This window comes from Capricornis sumatraensis, chromosome 4, assembly GCF_032405125.1.
Source record: "Capricornis sumatraensis isolate serow.1 chromosome 4, serow.2, whole genome shotgun sequence".
Classification (NCBI taxonomy): Eukaryota; Metazoa; Chordata; class Mammalia; order Artiodactyla; family Bovidae; genus Capricornis; species Capricornis sumatraensis.
The window spans coordinates 143,371,759-143,391,979 of NC_091072.1; the positions used below are offsets into that span (position 1 = coordinate 143,371,759).

A 20,221-nucleotide genomic window follows, 5' to 3' on the forward strand; every position below is an offset into this window, starting at 1 on the left:
TACTTTTGTAAAGTAACTGTTTTAAAATCTTTTTAATTTTATTTTCTTTTTATTGTTTAGTAAGCTTTGAATAGTTTAATATCTCATGTAACATTTTTAACATGCAAAATATTTCTCTAAATTTCTAATTATTTCAAAGAACTTGCAGTCAATCAAAATAAAATTTAAAAAAAACTGTTTGATAGCTCTTCATTTTCTTTTAATAAATGACACCACTAATTAAAGTAGTTTAGTGCAGGAAACATTACATATGCCAATACTATTATTCGCTCTTCTTTAGAAGGCTCAATCCTTAACCATTACTGGGTTTTAAAGTTATCACAAAAATTGGTATATTGGTGCATCTGTTTTTTCCAGTATGGCATTTTAATTTCAACACAGTGACTGTAAGAGTTTTAAAATGTTTCTTTGCCAATTAATTGTAAATTGACAAGGATATTATTCTTTGTGAACTTTATTTTTCACCAATTTATTAATTTCATTGTTCCAACAATGAATAGCATTATTTCAAACATAGAATATTATCTTTAAAACTTAGTCTATCTTGAGACACTTACTAACACTCTGTGGAAATGAGAACCAAACATGCACCTTGCTTAACTGCAAAATGAGTGCTGTCACTCATCTCACACACCACCCACTCCAGGCTTCTTGTGATTTTATACATCATTTATTAACTAGCTAGGTACAGTTTTCATAGAGCGCCATCCTTGACATTACACTGCTGCGGAGATGAACAATCAAAGGGAAAACTACCCAGAACCAAGTCTGGCTAAGGACGCCAGGAAACAGCAAATGAGAGGTAAGAGCACACAAAGTTCCCTTTTAGTCACTGAGCAGGAGAAAACCTACAGGGAATTAAAATTTCTAAATGCTTCTCACTATCCTCAATGGAATGACAGGAGCTACCAGTGCAAGCGTGAGAATTTAATAGCTCACATCCTTTTTATTTATGAGGATCAGAGCTTGAATTTGAAATACAGTACTCTAGTATGAGCTTCCTGGTGGCTTCATGATAAAGAATCCACCTGGCAATGCAGGAGACGTGGGTTGGATCCCTGGCAAAGCCCATGGACAGAGGAGCCTATCTATTCCAGCATTGTTGTAATTTGTAGTCTTTGATACACAACTTGTGAAATGTTACATTTGCTGAAAATGTATATATTCTGAGAGGAGGATTATAATGTTTCATATGGATTTGGGGTCCAAGTTGATGTCTATGAATTCTCACGGATGTGGGATCTTTTGTTCTTCTAAAACAACTGTCTCCATTGCTCCTTTCTTGGTGTTTCCTTTTCTCTCCCTGCAGATTTACCGTCACCTTGAGAGAAGTTCGTTACCGTGATCCTGAGAATCATCTGTTTTGTCTTGATGTATACTCTAGTGAGAGTGATAACTTTTATTCCACGTAAGTATATTTTTGAAAATGTGATTGAACTTTTCACTTTAATGATCATCAGTGCCTTCTCAAAAATCATATGATGAAATAAAACTCTTATTTTAATATGTGCATTCAGCCTAAATGTGGAATAGCTATTCTCAAATTGTCCAAAGTATAAATAATAGGATGATTCTAGGGAATATTATATATATATATATATATGTATGTATATATTTGCACATATGTGTGCATGTATATATATATATATATGTATGTATTTTCTGATTTCATAACTCAAACACAGGCTTTAGGAAGCTGAAAGACCTTATTGAGAAACATATTAGTTCTTGAGACTGGTTAAACCAAATACTGTAATAGGTGGAGAAGTCTATTCCTTTAGGCTTCTGTTAATATTCCCCCCTCCCAATTTTCATTACTTTATTAATTTTTCTTGGTAAAAGCAACTTTACTCCAGATAATTCTAATTCTAAAAAATGGCACATTTAAACTAAGAAACTAAAATTATTATGGTTTATTTAGATCAGTGTTAATTTTTTCAAAGATCATTTCATTTTTTCTAGGTACTAAAGTACCAGAGCAGAACAATTTCTGTATGATAACAAAGCTCTGAAAAATTACATAATAATTTTCAAAGTTCTGATATTAAATACACTTAGTTTTGTCTCTGTCTTAGGTTAGACAAAGATAATAATTGTCTTTGACAAGAAAGCATAAATTATAAAATCAAATGAACATTCATATATAATCATAGAAGAGTGTTCCTTCTTAGACAACAATACATATAAATATTCAGTTACAATCACCATACCTACTGCTGCCAATTGGCTTAAATTTCCTCCTGTGGTAATGCAATACAAATAATTTTACATTCTACTAAAGGAGTGTCATTGATTATCAGGTTGTGTAGAGAGTACATATTCTGTTTGTCTGTTTGCTTCCTGTGGGGACATTGAAGAATGAGAGGTTGACCTTTCTCTGTGAGTGTGTATATGAGTATGTACCAGCCTGTGAGAATGCATAACTATGTTATGTACATATATTTTATACTTAGCAAATATGTAAATGAATCTTAATTTCTTTAAGATTAATTTTTTTGGATAATAATTCATAACCTTTCTTCAGAATGTCATTCTGGTCATTGTCCAAAAGACTGGTTACATATTCCAACAACTGCTATTATATTACTTTTGGGAAAAAAAAAACATGGAATAGGAGTTTGATAGCCTGTACTTCTAGGAACTCTATTCTGCTTTATATAGATAAAGAAGAGTAAATGGTAAGATATTAAATGTTTCCAACACTTTGCTAAAGGCTTGATTCAGTCAGTATTATATTTGTTAGAATTCACTTTATGTTTTTGTACATATTTGTAGTATGTTTAAGGCTTGTTATTTCATTAAACAATGGAATACAACTTAATGATATTTTATTTATATTTTTATCTTATTAATGCATGCTTTATAATTTCCAGTTCCTGCTTTTTTTGAAAACCATGGCTCTACAAATGCTAAATTCTAAAATAAATTGTGCTATTTAATTTTACCATATATGAAGGAAAGTATACATATCATAATTTTGCATATTGATAAAAAATAGAGCCATGTAATTGCACATCAGACCATGGATTAGAAATTTTCAACTCCCAGCTACCCTGAAAAGTGAAAGTGCTAGTCGATCAGTCATGTGGGACTCTTTGTGATCCAATGGACTGTAGACCACCAGGTTCCTCTGTCAATGGAATTTCCCAGGCAAGGATACTGGAATGAGTAGCCATTCCCTTCTCCAGGGGATCTCCCTGACCTGAGGGTAGCACCCTGTCACCTGCACTGTAGGCAGATTCTTTACCAGCTGAGTCACCAGAGAAGCCCAGCGGCCCCATTCTCTGTAATTTCTCATCACATCTATGTCCTCCTTATTTACCCACCGTCATGACTTTTGATATTACAGAATCTCTTTGCATGTTTTTGCACTTCATATACATGGAACCATACAGTATGCATTTTTCTTTCTGTCTCCGCTCACTCCCATATGCTATTTTAAAAATCATCCCAATTCTTGCATTTACCTGGAGTTTGTTAATTTCTACTGCTCATAATGTAAAATCCATTCCATGCAATGTCTCTGACTGGAGATGGAGTCTTACGCCTTCAGCGATAAAGAGGCTTCCTGGGTTCAGTACTTTAAGTCCTGGAATCACCTTTCCTGATCCCATCCTTACCCCTACGACCTAATTCTAGTGACTCTTGGCAGAGAAAGGACAAGCTCTTCCTTTGACTGCTCCTTGTTAGCAGATGTTCTGATGGATCACCTTGTAAGGCTCACTGGGTGCTGCTCACAGGATTCCCCTCAACACACAGGAGGAATGGCTTATCTGTGCCACCTCCTACAGGTGTTAGGTGTTGGGAAGCAGCAGACCCCCATCACTTTCTTCTGTTGGGGAAGGGATATAAAATGCCCCTAATTTTTCCATCACCTCAGGGTCTCAAACCATTTCACTTTTCTCTTCCTACCTTCAGCCTTCTCCTTTCTTGTGTCTTTCATTAGTTCCCTTGTTTACAGTTGAACTTAGCAGGGAGGAACAGAGAGAAATGAGTCTCTGATCCCTTGTCTGGTCCACTGGATTTCACCAATACAGAAACGGATTGCTTTGGGGTTTATCTAGTCAAAGAATGGCATGGGACCTGGAAAACAAACCTTTGTCTTCCATGTCATTTATTTTCTCAATTTCACTCCCTTAATTTCTTTCTAAAACTGAAATTCTGAGAAACATAGTAGTGAAATCCAGTGATATAATCACAGTATCTGGAAAAAAGAATGTCACAGAATCTAAAAATATTTAAAACCTTGCTATATTCAATTTGACAATATGGGTAACAATTAAACTACATGAATCACTTTTCCTTCTTAACATAAGAAAAGCAATGAAACTGCTAAACATAAATGTTTGAGTCTATTTTAAATCAAAAGTACAGACAATGGTTAATGCTTTGACAAATATTAACTTTCAACTTTGTACTTTTAGTGTTAGATTAAACTGAACTCTCATCTTGTTCAGAAAACTAAGGATCCTTGATTTCTTTCATCAGTGTTTTATAGTTTTCTATATATAGATCTTTTGTTTCTTTAGGTAGACTTAATCTAAGTATTTTATTTTTTTCATCACAATGGTGAATGAAATTGCTTCCTTAATTTCTCTTTCTGTTTTCTCATTGTTGGTGTATAGGGATGCAAGGGATTTATGTGTATTAATTTTATATCCTCCAACTTTACTATATTCATTGATTAGCTCTAGTAATTTTCTGGTGGTGTCTTTATGGTTTTCTTTGGAGAGGATCATGTCATCTGCAAACAGTGAGAGTTTTACTTCTTTTCCAATCTGGAATCCTTTTATTTCATTTTCTTCTCTGATTGCTGTGGCTAAAACTTTCAAAACTATGTTGAATAGTAGTGGACACCCTTGTCTTGTTCCTGACTTTAGGGGAAAATGCTTTCAAGTTTTCACCATTGAGGATAATGTTTGCTGTGGGTTTATCATATATGGCTTTTATTATATTGAGGTATGTTCCATCTATGCCTGCTTTATGGAGGGTTTTTTTAATCATAAATTAATGTTGAATTTTGTCAAAGGCTTTCTCTGCATCTATTGACATAATCATATGGTTTTTAACTTTCAATTTGTTAATGTGGTATATCACATTGATTGAATTGTGAGTATTGAGAATCCTTGCATTCCTGGGATAAAGCCCACTTGGTCATGACATATGATCTTTTTAATATATTGTTGGATTTTGTTTGCTCTAATTTTGTTGAGTATTTTTGCATCTATGTTCATCAGTGATATTGGTCTGTAGTTTTCATTTCTGTGGCATCTTTGTTTGGTTTTGGTATTAGTGTGATGGCGGCCTCATAGAATGAGTTTGGAAGTTTACCTTTTTCTGCAATTTTCTGGAAGAGTTTGAGTAGGATAGGTGTTAGCTTGTCTCTAAATTTTTTGTAGAATACACCCGTGAAGCCATCTGGTCCTGGGCTTTTGTTTGCTTGAAGATTTTTTATCACAGTTTCCATTTCTGTGCATGTGATAACTCTGTTAAGATTTTCTATTTGTTCCTGGTTCAGTTTTGGAAGCTTATACTTTTCTAAGAATTCGTCCATTTCTTCCAAGTTGTCCATTTTATGTGAAATAAGTCAAAGATGACACAAATAGATGGAAAAATATACTAAGTTCATGGATTGGAAGAATATAGCTAATATACTACCAAAAGCAATCTATAGATTCAATGCAATCCCTATCAAGCTACCAACAGTATTTTTCACAGAACTAGAACAAATAATTTCACAATATGTATAGAAATACAAAAAAAAACCTCGAATAGTCAAAGCAATTTTGAGAAAGAATTGAAGTGGAGGAATCAACTTGACTGACTTCAGACTATACTACAAAGCTACAGTCATCAAGACAGTATGGTACTGGCATAAATACAGAAATATAGATCAATGGAACAAAATAGAGAGCCCAGAGATAAATCCACACACCTATGAAAAACTTATCTTTGACAAAGGAGGCAAGAATATACAATGGAGAGAAGACAAACTCTTTAACAAGTGGTTCTGGGGAAAACTAGTCAACCACCTGTAAAGGAGTGAAACTAGAACACTTTCTAACACCATACACAAAAATAAACTCAAAATGAAATTAAAGATCTAAATGTAAAACCAGAAGCTATAAAACTCCTAGAGGAAAACATAAGTAAAACACTCTGACATAAATCATAGCAGGATCCTCTATGACCCACCTCCCAGAGTAATGCAAATAAAAGCAAAAATAAACAAATGGGACCTAATTAAACTTAAAATCTTTTGCACAATGAAGAAAACTATAAGTAAGGTGAAAAGACAGACTTCAGAATGGGAGAAAATGATAACAAATGAAGCAACTGACAAACAACTAATCTCAAAAATATACAAGCAGCTCATGCAGCTCAATTCCAGAAAAATAAATGACCCAATCAATTTGGGCCAAAGAACTAAACAGACATTTCTCCAAAGAAGACATACAGATGGTTAACAAATACATGAAAAGATGCTCAACAGCACTCATTATCAGAGAAATGCAAATCAAAATCACAATGAGGTACCATTTCACACCAGTCAGAATGGTTGCTATCAAAAAGTCCTCAAACAATAAATGCTGGAGAGGATGCTGAGAAAAGGGAACCCTCTTACACTGTTGGTGGGAATGCAAACTAGTACAGCCACTGTGAAGAGTGTGGAGATTCCTTTAAAAAATGGAAATAGGGGGCAGTCCTAAGATGGCAGAGGAATAGGATGGGAAGACCACTTTCTCTCCCATAACTTCATTGAAATATCATTTGAACACTGAGCAAATTCCACAAAACAACTTCTGAAAGCTGGAAGAGGACACCAGGCACCCAGAAAGGCAGCCCATCATCTTTGAAAGGAGGTAGGACAAAATATAAAAGATAAAAAGAGAGACAAAATACTTAGGGATGGAGACCCATCCTGGGAAGGGAGTCATGAAAGAGGAGAAGTTTCCAAACAACAGGAAACCCTCTCACTGGCGGGTCTATGGGGAATTTTGGAATATAGAGGGTAACATAATCAGGAGGAAAAGATAAATAAATAAAACCCACAGATTATGGACCTAACCACAACTCGCAGCAGAGAATTAGCCCAGACACTCACATCTGCCACCAGCAAATGGGGACTGAACAGGGAGGCACGGGCTGCATTGCTTAGGATAAGGACTGGGCCTGAATGCCCTGAGGACAATCTGAGGGAGCTAACATGAGATAGCAACCCAAACTGTGGGATAGCCAGAGACAAAAAAAGAAAAAGAAAGACAGAGAGAGAGAAAACTTGCTTGCAAAAAGCTCTAACCTAAGGCACTTCCAGGCACAAACACACAGCAAAGGACTGAGTGAATACCAGAGTAGAGCTAGCCAGCTGCTGACCAGCTCATCCCCCATTGGAGGCAGAGAGACAGGCAGGCGACAGCCAGAGCTGGAGGGAGAGGGGCAATCTTGGCCCCAGAGATGGTATCCTCTACCAAACTGTGAGCAGGCCCCTAGTTGCTAACCAAGTCTACCTGGGATCCTGGATGGTTGACATCCACCAGGAGGGTTGCTGCCAGAGATCAGCTCCCCAGAAGAGACACAGGGCACACCTGAGATGGTGCTCCTGCTGCGCACCCAGGAAACCAAGCGGCTGGGACCAGGGAGGTGATAAGATGCACCACCCCACCTGGGGAGAGTGTGCTCACCAAGCACCTGTTTACCTGAGCTGCTCAGACCTGGGAAGGGCAAAAAACGCAGGCCCAACCGAGTCTGTGCCTTTGTGGAGTACCCGAGAACCTGAACCTGAGTGGCTTAGACCTGGGAAGTGCACTCAACCCAGGGTCTGCTTTAGACAGATCCCCTGAAGAGCAACCTGGAGCCTGAGACAGTGTAGACTGGGACACACTGTGTGTAGGGGCAAACCCAGTGTGGCCTAGACACTGCGAGCACTCCCCACACATGTCAGTGATATTTGTTTGCAGTGTTCCTCCCTCCCCACAGCACAACTGAACAAATGAGCCTAACTAAGTGACCACCTCTTCCCCCTGTGTCAGGGTGATAATCAGACACTGAAGAGACTTGCAAACAGAAGAAGCCAAAATAAACAGAGGGAACTGCTTTGGAAGTGACAGGTGCAACAGATTAAAATACTGTAGTTAGCACCAGCTACATTGAAGGGGCCTATAGACCTTGAGAAGTATAAGTTGGAACAAGGAACTATCTGAAACTGAAGTGACCCCACACACCCACACTGTCTGCAACAGCTCCAGAGAAATTTCTAGATATATTTTACTATTATTACATTTTTAAAATTTAATTTATTTTTGTTTCAAGTCCTTTACTACACCTTCAATTTTCATTGTTATAACCTACTATTACCTTGCAAAAAAACCACAAAACACCTATTTTTAAAGCAAATTTCAAATATATTTTTTATAATTTTTGTGATTTTTTAAAAATATTGTATTTTGGGAGTATAACCTCTACTCTAGATTTTTAATCTTTGCTTTTTTGTATTTGTTAATTTTGTACCTTTAAGAATCCAATCTTCAGTACCCATTTTTCCTTAGGAGTGCGATTACTGGCTTGATTGCCCTCTCCCCCTTTTGACTCTCCTTTTTCTTCCCCAGATCTTCCCTCCCCCTTCTCTTCTCTACCCAACTCCATGAATCTCTTTGGGTACTCCAGGCTGTGGAGAACACTTAGGGAACTGATTACTGGTTAGACCTGTCTCTCTCCTTTTGACACCCTCTCTTCTCTTCCTGGTCTCCTCTATCTCCTTCCTCCCTCTTCTCTTCTCTACATAACTCTGTGAGCCTCTGTGAGTGTTCCAGGCTGCGGAAAGCACATAGGGAACTGATTATTGGCTATATTGCTCTCTCCCCTTTTGATTCCCCCTTTTTTCCTCCTGGTCACCTCTATCTCCCTACTCCCTCTTCTCTTCTTAATGTATTCTGAGAACCTCTCTGGATGTACCTTACTGTGGAGAATCTTTTCTCCATTAACCTAGATGTTTTATCATTGGTCCAGTATGGATGGAAAAGTCTTGAGGCTACTGTAAACCAGAGGCAGGAGGCTTAAATCAAAAACTTGAGAACACCAGAAAAGCCCTGACTCCAGGGAACATTAATCAACAAGAGCTCATCCAAAAGGTTCCATACCTACATTGAAACCAAGCTCTACCCAAGAGCCAATAAGTTCTAGAGCAAGGCACACCATGCTAATTCTCCAGCAATGCAGGAACATAGCCCTGAACATTAATATACAGGCTTCCCAAAGTCACATGAAGGCCATAGGCACCTCAAAACTCACTACTGGACACTTCACTGCACCCCAGAGAGAAGAGATCCAGCTTCACCCACCAGAAAACCAACACAAGCTTCCCTAATCATGAATCCTTGACAAGCCAATTGTCCAACCCCAACCACAGGGAGGAACCCCCACAATAAAGAGGAACCACAAACTCCCAGCATACAGAAAGGCCACTGCAAACACAACAATCTAAACAAGATGAAAAGGCAGAGAAATATTCAGCAGGTAAAGGAACATGATAAATGCCCACCAAACCAAAGAGGATTATAGAGGGAGTCTACCTGAAAAAGAATTCAGGATAATGATAGTAAAAATGATCCAAAATCTTGAAAACAAAGTGAAGTTACAAATTAATAGTCTGGAGATAAAGACTGAGAAGATGCAAGAAATGTTTAACAAGGACCTAGAAGAAATAAAATAGAGTCAATCAATAATGAATAATGCAATAACTGAGATCAAAAACACGCTGGAGGCAACCAACAGTAGAATAACTGAGGCAGAAGATAAAATGAGTGAGGTGGAAAATAGAACGGTGGAAATAAATGAAGCAGAGAGGAAAAAAGAAAAAAGAATTAAAAGAAATGAGGATAACCTCAGAGACCTCTGGGACAATGTCAAACACCCCAAAATTTGAATTCTAGGAGTCCCAGAATAAGAAGACAAAAAGAAAGGCCATGAGAAAATACTTGAGGAGATAATAGTTGAAAATTCCCTAAAATGAGGAAGGAAATAGCCACCCAAGTCCAAGAAACCCAGAGAGTCCCAGACAGGATAAACACAAGGTGAAACACCCCAAGATACATGTTAGTAAAATTAACAAAGATCAAGCACAAAGAACAAATATTAAAAGCAGCAAGGGAAAAACAACAAACACACAAGCGGATTCCCATGGCAGGACATACTTAAAGTGATTAAAGAGAAAAACCTACAGCCCAGATTACTGTACCTGGCAAAAGTCCCATTCAAATATGGAGAAATGAAAAGCTTTACAGACAAGCAAAAGCTGAGAGATTTCAGCACCACCAAACCAACTCTTCAACAAATGCTAGAGTATCTTCTCTAGACAGGAAACACAGAAAAGGTTTATAAACTCAAATCCAAAACAACAAAGTAAATGGCAATGGGATCATACTTATCAATTATTACCTTAAATGTAAATCGGTTGAATGCCCAACCAAAAGACAAAGACTGGCTGAATGGATACAAAAACAAGACCCCTATATATGCTGTCTACAAGAGACCCACCTCAAAACAAATGACACATACAGACTGGGAGTGAAGGGCTGGAAAAAGATATTTCACACAAAGACCAAAAGAAAGCAGGAGTAGCAATACTCAAATCAGATAAAATAGACTTTGAAATAAAGGTCGTGAAAAGAGACAAAGAAGGACACTACATAATAATCAAAGGGTAAATTCAAGAAGAAGATATAACAATTGTAAATATATATGCACCCAACAGAGGAGCACCACAATATGTAAGGCAAACGTTAACAAGTATGAAAGGGGAAATTAACAGCAGTACAATAATAGTGGGAAACTTTACCCCACTCACACCTATGGATAGATCAACTAAACAGAAAATTAGCAAGGAAACACAAACTTTAAATGATACAATGGACCAGTTAGACCTAATTGATATCTATAGGATATTTCACCCCCAAACAATGAATTTCACCTTTTTCTCAAGTACACATGGAGCCTTCTCCAGGATAGATCACATCCTGGGCCATAAGTCTAGCCTTGGTAAATTCGAAAAAAAAAAAAAGAAATCATTCCAAGCATCTTTTCTGATCACGATATGGTAAGATTAGATGTCAACTACAGGAAAAAAACACTATTAAAAATACAAACATCTGGAGGTGAAACAACATGCTTCTAAATAACCAACAAATCACAGAAGAAATAAAAAATCAAATTAAAATATGCATACAAATGAATGAAAATGAAAACATAACAACCCCAAACCTATGGGATTCAGTAAAAGCAGTGCTAAGGGAAGGTTCATAGCAATACAAGCTTACCTCAAGAAACAAGGGAAAATTCAAATAAATAACCTATCTCTACACCCAAAGCAATTAGAAAAGGAAGAAATGAAGAACCCCATGGTTAGTAGAAGGAAAGATATCATAAAAATCGGGGCAGAAATAAATGAAAAAGACAAAAGAGATCATACCATAAATCAACAAAGGTAAAAGCTGGTTCCTTCAGAAGATAAATAAAATAGACAAACCATTAGCTAGACTCATCATGAAACAAAGGGAGAAGAATCAAATCAACAAAATTAGAAATGAAAATGGAGAAATCACAACAGACAACACAGAAATACAAAGGATCATAAGAGATGACTATCAGCAACTATATGCCAATAAAATGGTTAACTTGGAACAAATGGGAAAATTCTTAGAAAAGTACAACCTTCCAAAACTGAACCAGTAACAAATAGAAAATCTTAACAGACCCATTACAAGCACAGAAATCAAAATTGTAATCAGAAATCTTCCAGCAAACAAAAGCCCAGGACCAGAGGGCTTCACAGCTGAATTCTACAAAATATTTAAAGAAGAGTTAACACCTATCCTACTCAAACTCTTCCAGAAAATTGCAGAGGAAGGTAAACTTCCAAACTCATTCTATGAGGCCAACATCACCCTAATACCAAAACCAGACAAAGATGCCACAAAAAAAGAAAACTACAGGTCAATATCACTGATGAGCATAGATGCAAAAATCCTCAACAAAATTCTAGCAAACAAAATCCAACAATATATTAAAAAGATCATACACCATGACCAAGTGGGCTTTATCCCAGGGAATGCAAGAATTCTTTAATATCTGCAAACCAATCAATGTGATACACCACATTAATAAATTGAAGGATAAAAACCATATGATTATCTCAATAGATGCAGAGAAAACCTTTGACGAAATTCAACATCAATTTATGATAAAAACCCTTCAGAAAGCAGGCATAGAATGAACATACCTCAACATAATAAAAGCCATATATGATAAACCCACAGCAAATATTATCCTCAATGGTAAAAAAATTGAAAGCATTTCCCCTAAAGTCAGGAACAAGACAAGGATGTTCATTCTCACCACTACTATTCAACATAGTCTTGGAAGTTTTAGCCACAGCAATCAGAGAAGAAATAAAACAAAAGGATTCCAGATTGGGAAAGAAGAAGCAAAACTCTCACTGTTCACAGATGACATGATCCTCTACATAGAAAATCCTAAAGATTCCACAGGAAAGTTACTAGACCTAATCAATGAATATAATAAAGTTGCAGGATATAAAGTTAACAACCAGAAATCCCTTGTATTCCTATACACCAACAATGAAAAAACAGAAAGAGAAATTAAGGAAACAATTCCATTCACCATTGCAATGAAAAGAATAAAGTATTTAGGAATAAATCTACCTAAAGAAACAAAAGATCTATATATAGAAAACTATGAAACACTGATGAACTAAGTCAAAGATGACACAAATAGATGGAAAAATATACTGTTCATGGATTGGAAGAATCAATATAGTGAAAATAAGTATATGACCAAAAGCAATCTATAGATTCAATGCAATCCCTATCAAGCTATCAATGGTATTTTTCAGAGAACTAAAACAAATAATTTCACAATTTGTATGGAAATACAAAAAACCTTGAATAGCCAAAGCAATCTTGAGAAAGAAGACTGGAACTGGAGAAATCAACCTGCCTGACTTCAGGCTACACTACAAAGCTACAATCATCAAGATAGTATGGTACTGACACAAAGACAGAAATATAGATCAATGAAACAAAATAGAAAGCCCAGAGATAAATCCACGCACCTATGGACACCTTATCTTTGACAAAGGAGGCAAGAATATACAATGGAGAAAAGACAATCTCTTTAACAAGTGGTGCTTGGAATACTGGTCATCTACCTGTAAAAGAATGAAAATAGAACACTTTCTAGCACCATACACAAAAATAAACACAAAATGGATTAAAGATCTAAATGTAAGACCAGAAACTATAAACCTCCTAGAGGAAAACATAGGCAAAACACCCTCTGACATAAATCATAGCAGGATTCTCTATGAACCACCTCCCAGAGGTGGTTTTATGCAAATAAAAGCAAAAATAAACAAATGGGATCTAATTAAAATTAAAAGCTTTGCACAAAAAAGAAAACTATAAGCAAGATGAAAAGACAGCCTTCAGAATGGGAGAAAACAATAGCAAACAAAGCAACTGACAAAGAATTAATCTCAAAAATATACAAGCAACTCCTGCAGCTCAGTTCCAGAAAAAATAAACGACTCAATCAAAAAGTGGGCCAAAGAACTAAACAGACATTTCTTCAAAGAAGACATACAGATGGCTAACAAACACATGAAAAGATGCTCCACATCACTCATTCTCAGAGAAATACAAATCAAAACCACAATGAGGTACTATCTCATGCCAGTCAGAATGGCTGCTATCTAAAAGTCTACAAACAATAAATGCTGGAGAGGCTGTGGAGAAAAAGGAACCCTCTTACACCATTTGTGGGAATGCAAACTGGTACAGCCACTATGGAGAACAGTGTGGAGATTCCTTAAAAACTGGAAATAGAAGTACCATATGACCCAGCAATCTCACTGCTGGGCATACACACTGAAGAAACCAGAATTGAAAGAGACATGTGTACCCCAATTTCATTGCAACACTGTTTACAATAGCCAGGATGTGGAAACAACCTAGATGTCCATCGGTAGACAAATGGATAAGAAAGCTGTGGTACATATCCACAAAGGAATATTACTCAGCCTTTAAAAAGAATGCATTTGAATCAGTTCTAATGAGATGGATGAAACTGGAGCCTATCATACAGAGTAAAGTAAGTCAGAAATAAAAACATCAATACCATATACTAACACATGTATATGGAATTTATAAAGATAGTGATATTGGCCCTATATGTGAGACAGCTAAAGAGACACAGATGTAAAGAGCAGTCTTTTGGACTCTGTGGGAGAGAAGGCGAGGGTGGGATGGTTTGAGAGGGTAGCATTGAAACTTGTATATTATCATATGTGAAGCGGATTGCTGGTCCAGGTTTGATGCATGAGACAGGGTGCTCACGGCTGGTGCACTGGGATGACCCTGGGGGATGGGATGGGAGAGATGTGGGAGAGGGGTTCTGCATGGGTAACACATGTTCACCATGGTTGATTCATGTAGATGTTTGGCACCACTACAAAATTGTAAGTCAGAAAGAAAAACACCAATACAGTACATTAAGGCATACATATGGAACACCTGACTTGCCTCTTGAGAAACCTATATGCAGGTCAGGAAGCAACAGTTAGAACTGGACATGGAACAACAGACTGGTTCCAAATAGGAAAAGGAGTACATCAAGGCTATATATTGTCACCCTGCTTATTTAATTTATATGCAGAATACATCACAAGAAATGCTGGGCTGGAAGAAAAAAAGCTAGAATCAAGATTGCTGGGAGAAATATCAATAACCTCAGATATGGAGATGACACCACCCTTATGGCAGAAAGTGAAGAGGAACTAAAGAGCCTCTTGATGAAAGTGAAAGTAGAGAGTGAGAAAGTTGGCTTAAAGCTCAACATTCAGAAAACGAAGATAATGGCATCCGGTCCCATCACTTCATGGGAAATAGATGGGGAAACAGTGGAAACAGTGTCAGACTTTATTTTTGGGGCTCCAAAATCACTGCAGATGGTGACTGCAGCCATGAAATTAAATGACGCTTACTCCTTGGAAGAAAATTTATGACCAACGTAGATAACATGTTGAAAAGTGGAGACATTACTTTGCCAACAAATGTCTGTCTAGTCAAGGCTATGATTTTTCCAGTGGTCATGTATGCATGTGAGAGTTGGACTGTGAAGAAAGCTGAGCACCAAAGAATTGATGCTTTTGAACTGTGGTGTTGGAGAAGACTCTTGAGAGTCCCTTGGACTGCAAGGAGATCCAACCAGTCCATTCTGAAGGAGATCAGCCCTGGGCTTTCTTTGGAAGGAAAGATGCTAAAGCTGAAACTCCAGTACTTTGGCCACCTCATGCGAAGAGTTGACTCATTGGAAAAGACTCTGATGCTGGGAGGGGTTGGGGGCAGGAGGAGAAGGGGACAACAGAGGATGAGATGGCCGGATGGCATCATGACTCAATGGACGTGAGTCTGAGTGAACTCTGGGAGTTGGTGATGGACAGGGAGGCCTGGCATGCTGTGATTCATGGGGTCGCAAAGAGTCGGACACGACTGAGTGACTGAACTTAACTGAACTGATGGAATTTAGAAAGATGGTAACGATGACACTATATGCGAGACAGCAAAAAAAAAAAAAAACCAGATATAAAGAACAGACTTTTGGACTCTGTGGGAGAGGACAGGGTTGGGATGATTTGAGAGAATAACATTGAAACGTGTATGTTACCATATGTGAAATAGATCACCTGTTCAAGTTCAATGCATGAAATAGGGCACACAGAGCCAGTGCACTAGGACAATCCTGAGAGATGGGATGGGGAGGGAGGAGGAGGGAGGATCAGGATGAGGGACACATGTACACCCACAGCTGATTCATGTCAAGGTATGGACAAAACCACTACATTATTGTAAAGTAATTCAGTTCAGTTCAGTCACTCAGTGGTGCCCAACTCTTTGCAACCCCATGATCTACAGCATGCCAGTCCTCCATGTCCATCACCAACTCCCGAAGTTCACCCAACTCACATCCATCGAGTCAGTGATGCCATCCACCCATCTTATCCTCTGTCATCCCCTTCTCCTCGTGCCCCCAATCCCTCCCAGCATCAAAGTCTTTTCCAATGAGTCAACTCTTTGCATGAGGTGGCCAAAGTACTGGAGTTTCAGCTTTAGCATCTTTCCTTCCAAAGAAAGCCCAGGGCTGATCTTCTTCAGAATGGACTGGTTGGATCTCCTTGCAGTCCAAGGGACTCTCAAGAGTCTTCTCCAACACCACAGCTCAAAAGCATCAATTCTTTCGCGTTCAGCCTTCTTCACAATCCATCTCTCACATGCATACATGACCACTGGAAAAACCATAGCCTTGACTAGACGGACCTTTGTTGGCAAAGTAATGTCTCTGCTTTTCAATATGCTACCTAGGTTGGTCATAAATTTTCTTCCAAGGAGTAAGCATCATTTAATTTCATGGCTGCAGTCACCATCTGCAGTGATTTTGGAGCCCCAAAAAATAAAGTCTGACACTGTTTCCACTGTTTCCCCATCTATTTCCCATGAAGTGATGGGACCAGATGCCATGATCTTCGTTTTCTGAATGTTGAGCTTTAAGCCAAGTTTTTCACCTCCTCTTTTACTTTCATCACGAGACTTTTTAGGTCTCTTCACTTTCTTCCATAAGGATGGTGTCATCTGCATATCTGAGGTTATTGATCCTGAGATTATTGATATTTCTCCCGGCAATCTTGATTCCAGCTTGTGTTTCTTCCAGTCCAGCATTTCTCATGATGTACTCTGCATATAAGTTAAATAAGTAGGGTGACAACATACAGCCTTGACGTACTCCTTTTCCTATTTGGATCCAGTCTGTTGTTCCATATCTAGTTCGAACTGTTGCCTCCTGACCTGCATACAGATTTCTCAAAAGTCAGGTCAGGTGGTCTGGTATTCCCATCTCTCTCAGAATGTTTCACAGTTTATTGTGATCCACAGAGTCAAAGGCTTTGGCATAGTCAATAAAGCAGAAATAGATGTTTTTCTGGAACTCTCTTGCTTTTTCCATGATCCAGTGGATGTTGGCAATTTGATCTCTTGTTCCTCTGCCTTTTCTAAAACCAGCTTGAACATCAGGAAGTTCATGGTTCATGTATTGCTGAAGCCTGGCTTGGATAATTTTGAACATAACTTTACTAGTGTGTGAGATGAGTGCAATTGTGTGGTAGTTTGAGCATTATTTGGCATTGCCTTTCTTTGGGATTGGAATGAAAACTGACCTTTTCCAGTCCTGTGGCCACTGCTGAGTTTTCCAAGTTTTCTGGCATATTGAGTGCAGCACATAAGCATATATAATTAATTTTTAAGTGTAATATATTGTTTCTTTGCATTATGCTTTATGTTTTTCACATCTTTCACAAGAGATATTTTTCACTTTCCTCTACAGGAACTTAATCATTTAATATGCCTTAGAGGTCGTAAGAATACACAGAAGAACTGTACAAAAAAGATCTTCAAGACCCAGATAATCACAATGATGTGATCACTTACCTAGAGCCAGACATGCTGGAATGTGAAGTCAAGTGGGCCTTAGGAAGCATCACTACAAACAAAGCTAGTGGAGGTGTTGGAATTCCAGTTGAGCTATTTCAAATTCTAAAAGATGATGCTGTGAAAGCGCTGCACTTGATATGCCAGCAAATTTGGAAAACTCAGCAGTGGCCAACAGAACTGGAAAATATCAGTTTTCATTCCATTCTCAAAAAGGAACAGTGCCAAAGAATATTCAAACTACTGCACAATTGCACTCTTTTCACATGCTAGCAAGGTAATGCTTAAAATCCTTCAAGCTAGACTTCAACAGTATGTAAACTGAATACTTCCAGATGTTCAAACTGGATTTAGAAAAGGCAGAGGAACCAAAGAACAAATTGCCAAAGTCCTCTGGATCATAGTAAAAGCAAGGGAATTCCAAAAAAATATCTAATTCTGCTTCATTGCCTACACTAAAGCATTTGACTGTGTTGATCACAACAAACTTGGAAAATTCTTCAAGAGATGGAAATACCAGAGCACCTGTCCTTCCTCCTGAGAAACCTGTATGCAGGTCAAGAAGCAACAGTTAGAACGGGACATGGAAAAACAAACTGGTTCCAAATTGGGAAAGGAGTACGTCAAGGCTGTATATTGTCACCCTGCTTATTTGACTTGTACGCAGAATATATCATGTGAAATCCCAGGCGGGATGAAACTCAAGCTGAAATTGATTATTGCTGGGAGAAATTTTGGTAACTTGAGATATGAAGATACACCACCCTTATGGCAGAAAGTGAGGAGGAACTAAAGAGATTCTTAATGAAAGTCAAAGAAGAGAGTGAAAAATCTGGCTTAAAATTCAAGAGTCAAAAAACTAAGATCGTGGCACACACTCCTATCAATTCATGGTAAATAGATGGGAAAAAAATGGAAAAAATGACAGACTTTATTTTCTTGGGCTCCAAAATCACTGTGATGGTGACCGCAGCCCTGATTAAGACAGCCCTTGGAAGAAAAGCTATGAACAATCTAGATAGCATATAAAAAAGCAAAGACATCACTTTGCCAACAAACATCCGTATAGTCAGACTACAGTTTTTCCAGTAGTAATGTATGGATGTGAGAGCTGGACCATAAAGAAGGCTGAGCACTGAAGAATTGATGCTTTTGAATTGTGGAGCTGGAGAAGGCTTTTGAGTGTCCCTTGGACAGCAAGGAAATCAAACCTGTCAATCCTTAAGGAAACCAACCCTGAATATTTATTGGAATGACTGATGCTGAAGCTGAATCAGGATTGATGCTGAATATCCTTTGGAAGCCACCTGATGTGAAAAGCCAACTCACTGGAAAAGACCCTGATGCTGGGAAAGACTGAGGGCAAGATCAGTTTCTCTTATAGGTCATTCCTGAGTATTAAGTAGAGCCACCTGTACTAAACAGTAGTTTTATTATTTATTTTTTATATTGTAGTGTTATATGTCTATCTCAATCTCCCAATTTAATTCAAAGCGATACTTACATCCCAATGCTCATTGCAACACTATTTATAATACAACAACAACCAGGACATGGAAACAACCTAAATGTCAGTTAACAGATGAGTGGACAGGGAAGATGTGGTACATTTATGCAATGGAGTATTACTCTGCCAGAAAGGAATGAAATAATACCATTTGCTGCAACATGGATGGACCTGGAGATTGTCACACTCAGTAAAGTAAGTGAGACAAAGACTCACACTCTATTCTTGTCATTCTAGACTGTTCCATGTTCCATCCATCTCCAGATATTCATAACCTCACTTAAACCAACAATACTGGACTACACATAGCTCTCTTTATTCATTTTAATGCCTCTTTCTTCTAAGTCTTCATCATTTCTATCATCAATTCTTGATGCATCTTAGCCCCATTCAGCTTGATATCTAACATGGATGTATGAGAGTTGCTCAGCCATGTCTGACTCTTTGAGACCCCATGGACTATGTAGTCCATGGAATTCTCCAGACCAGAATCCTGGAGGGGGTAGCCTTTCCCTTCTCCAGGGCATCTTCCCAACCCAGAGATTGAACCCAGGTCTCCTGCATTGCAGGCAGATTCTTTACCAGCTGAGCCACAAGGGAAGCCAATATGAGACATATTGTTTTAAACACACTCCTTCCAAATCATCTAATCCAGGACATCTCCCTAACACCATTTCCTCACAATTGATACTGGTAATCTATTATGAAATTGTCAGATATAATTCTCTCTTCTATTATACCTAATAATTGTGTTTACCACTGTAAATTCCATGTTAATTTAAAACCATATGCTAATGTCTATAAACAGACTGTGAACAATTAGATAATAGGGACTGCGCTTTATATATTTTTAAACTATATATATATATATGTATATATATATATATATATATATCTGTTGCCAAACAATATACTTGGCACACAGAAATCCTTAACAAAGACCTGCTCAGACAAAAAATAGGATTGAGTCTTCATTAAAGTACAAGTAGTTTCCTATTTGTGTGTGTGCCTATATATATTCTATTGTGCTTTGATGTTATTAATTCTGTATATAATAATTGAGAAAAAATAAGCCAGTATAAAGAGGCTCCAGGAGGTTGGCTACTACCATAGAAGGAACATTGCAAGGTTTCAATAGATATTTTCAAACTCTCCAAGAGGA

General features: G+C 37.7%; 1 pseudogene; it reads left to right on the forward strand.

Annotated features, from left to right (window-relative positions):
- The first annotated feature begins 732 nt into the window (after nt 1-732).
- On the forward strand, nt 733-2,675 carry LOC138078759 (NKG2-C type II integral membrane protein-like; annotated as a pseudogene).
- Nucleotides 2,676-20,221: the final 17,546 nt, after the last annotated feature.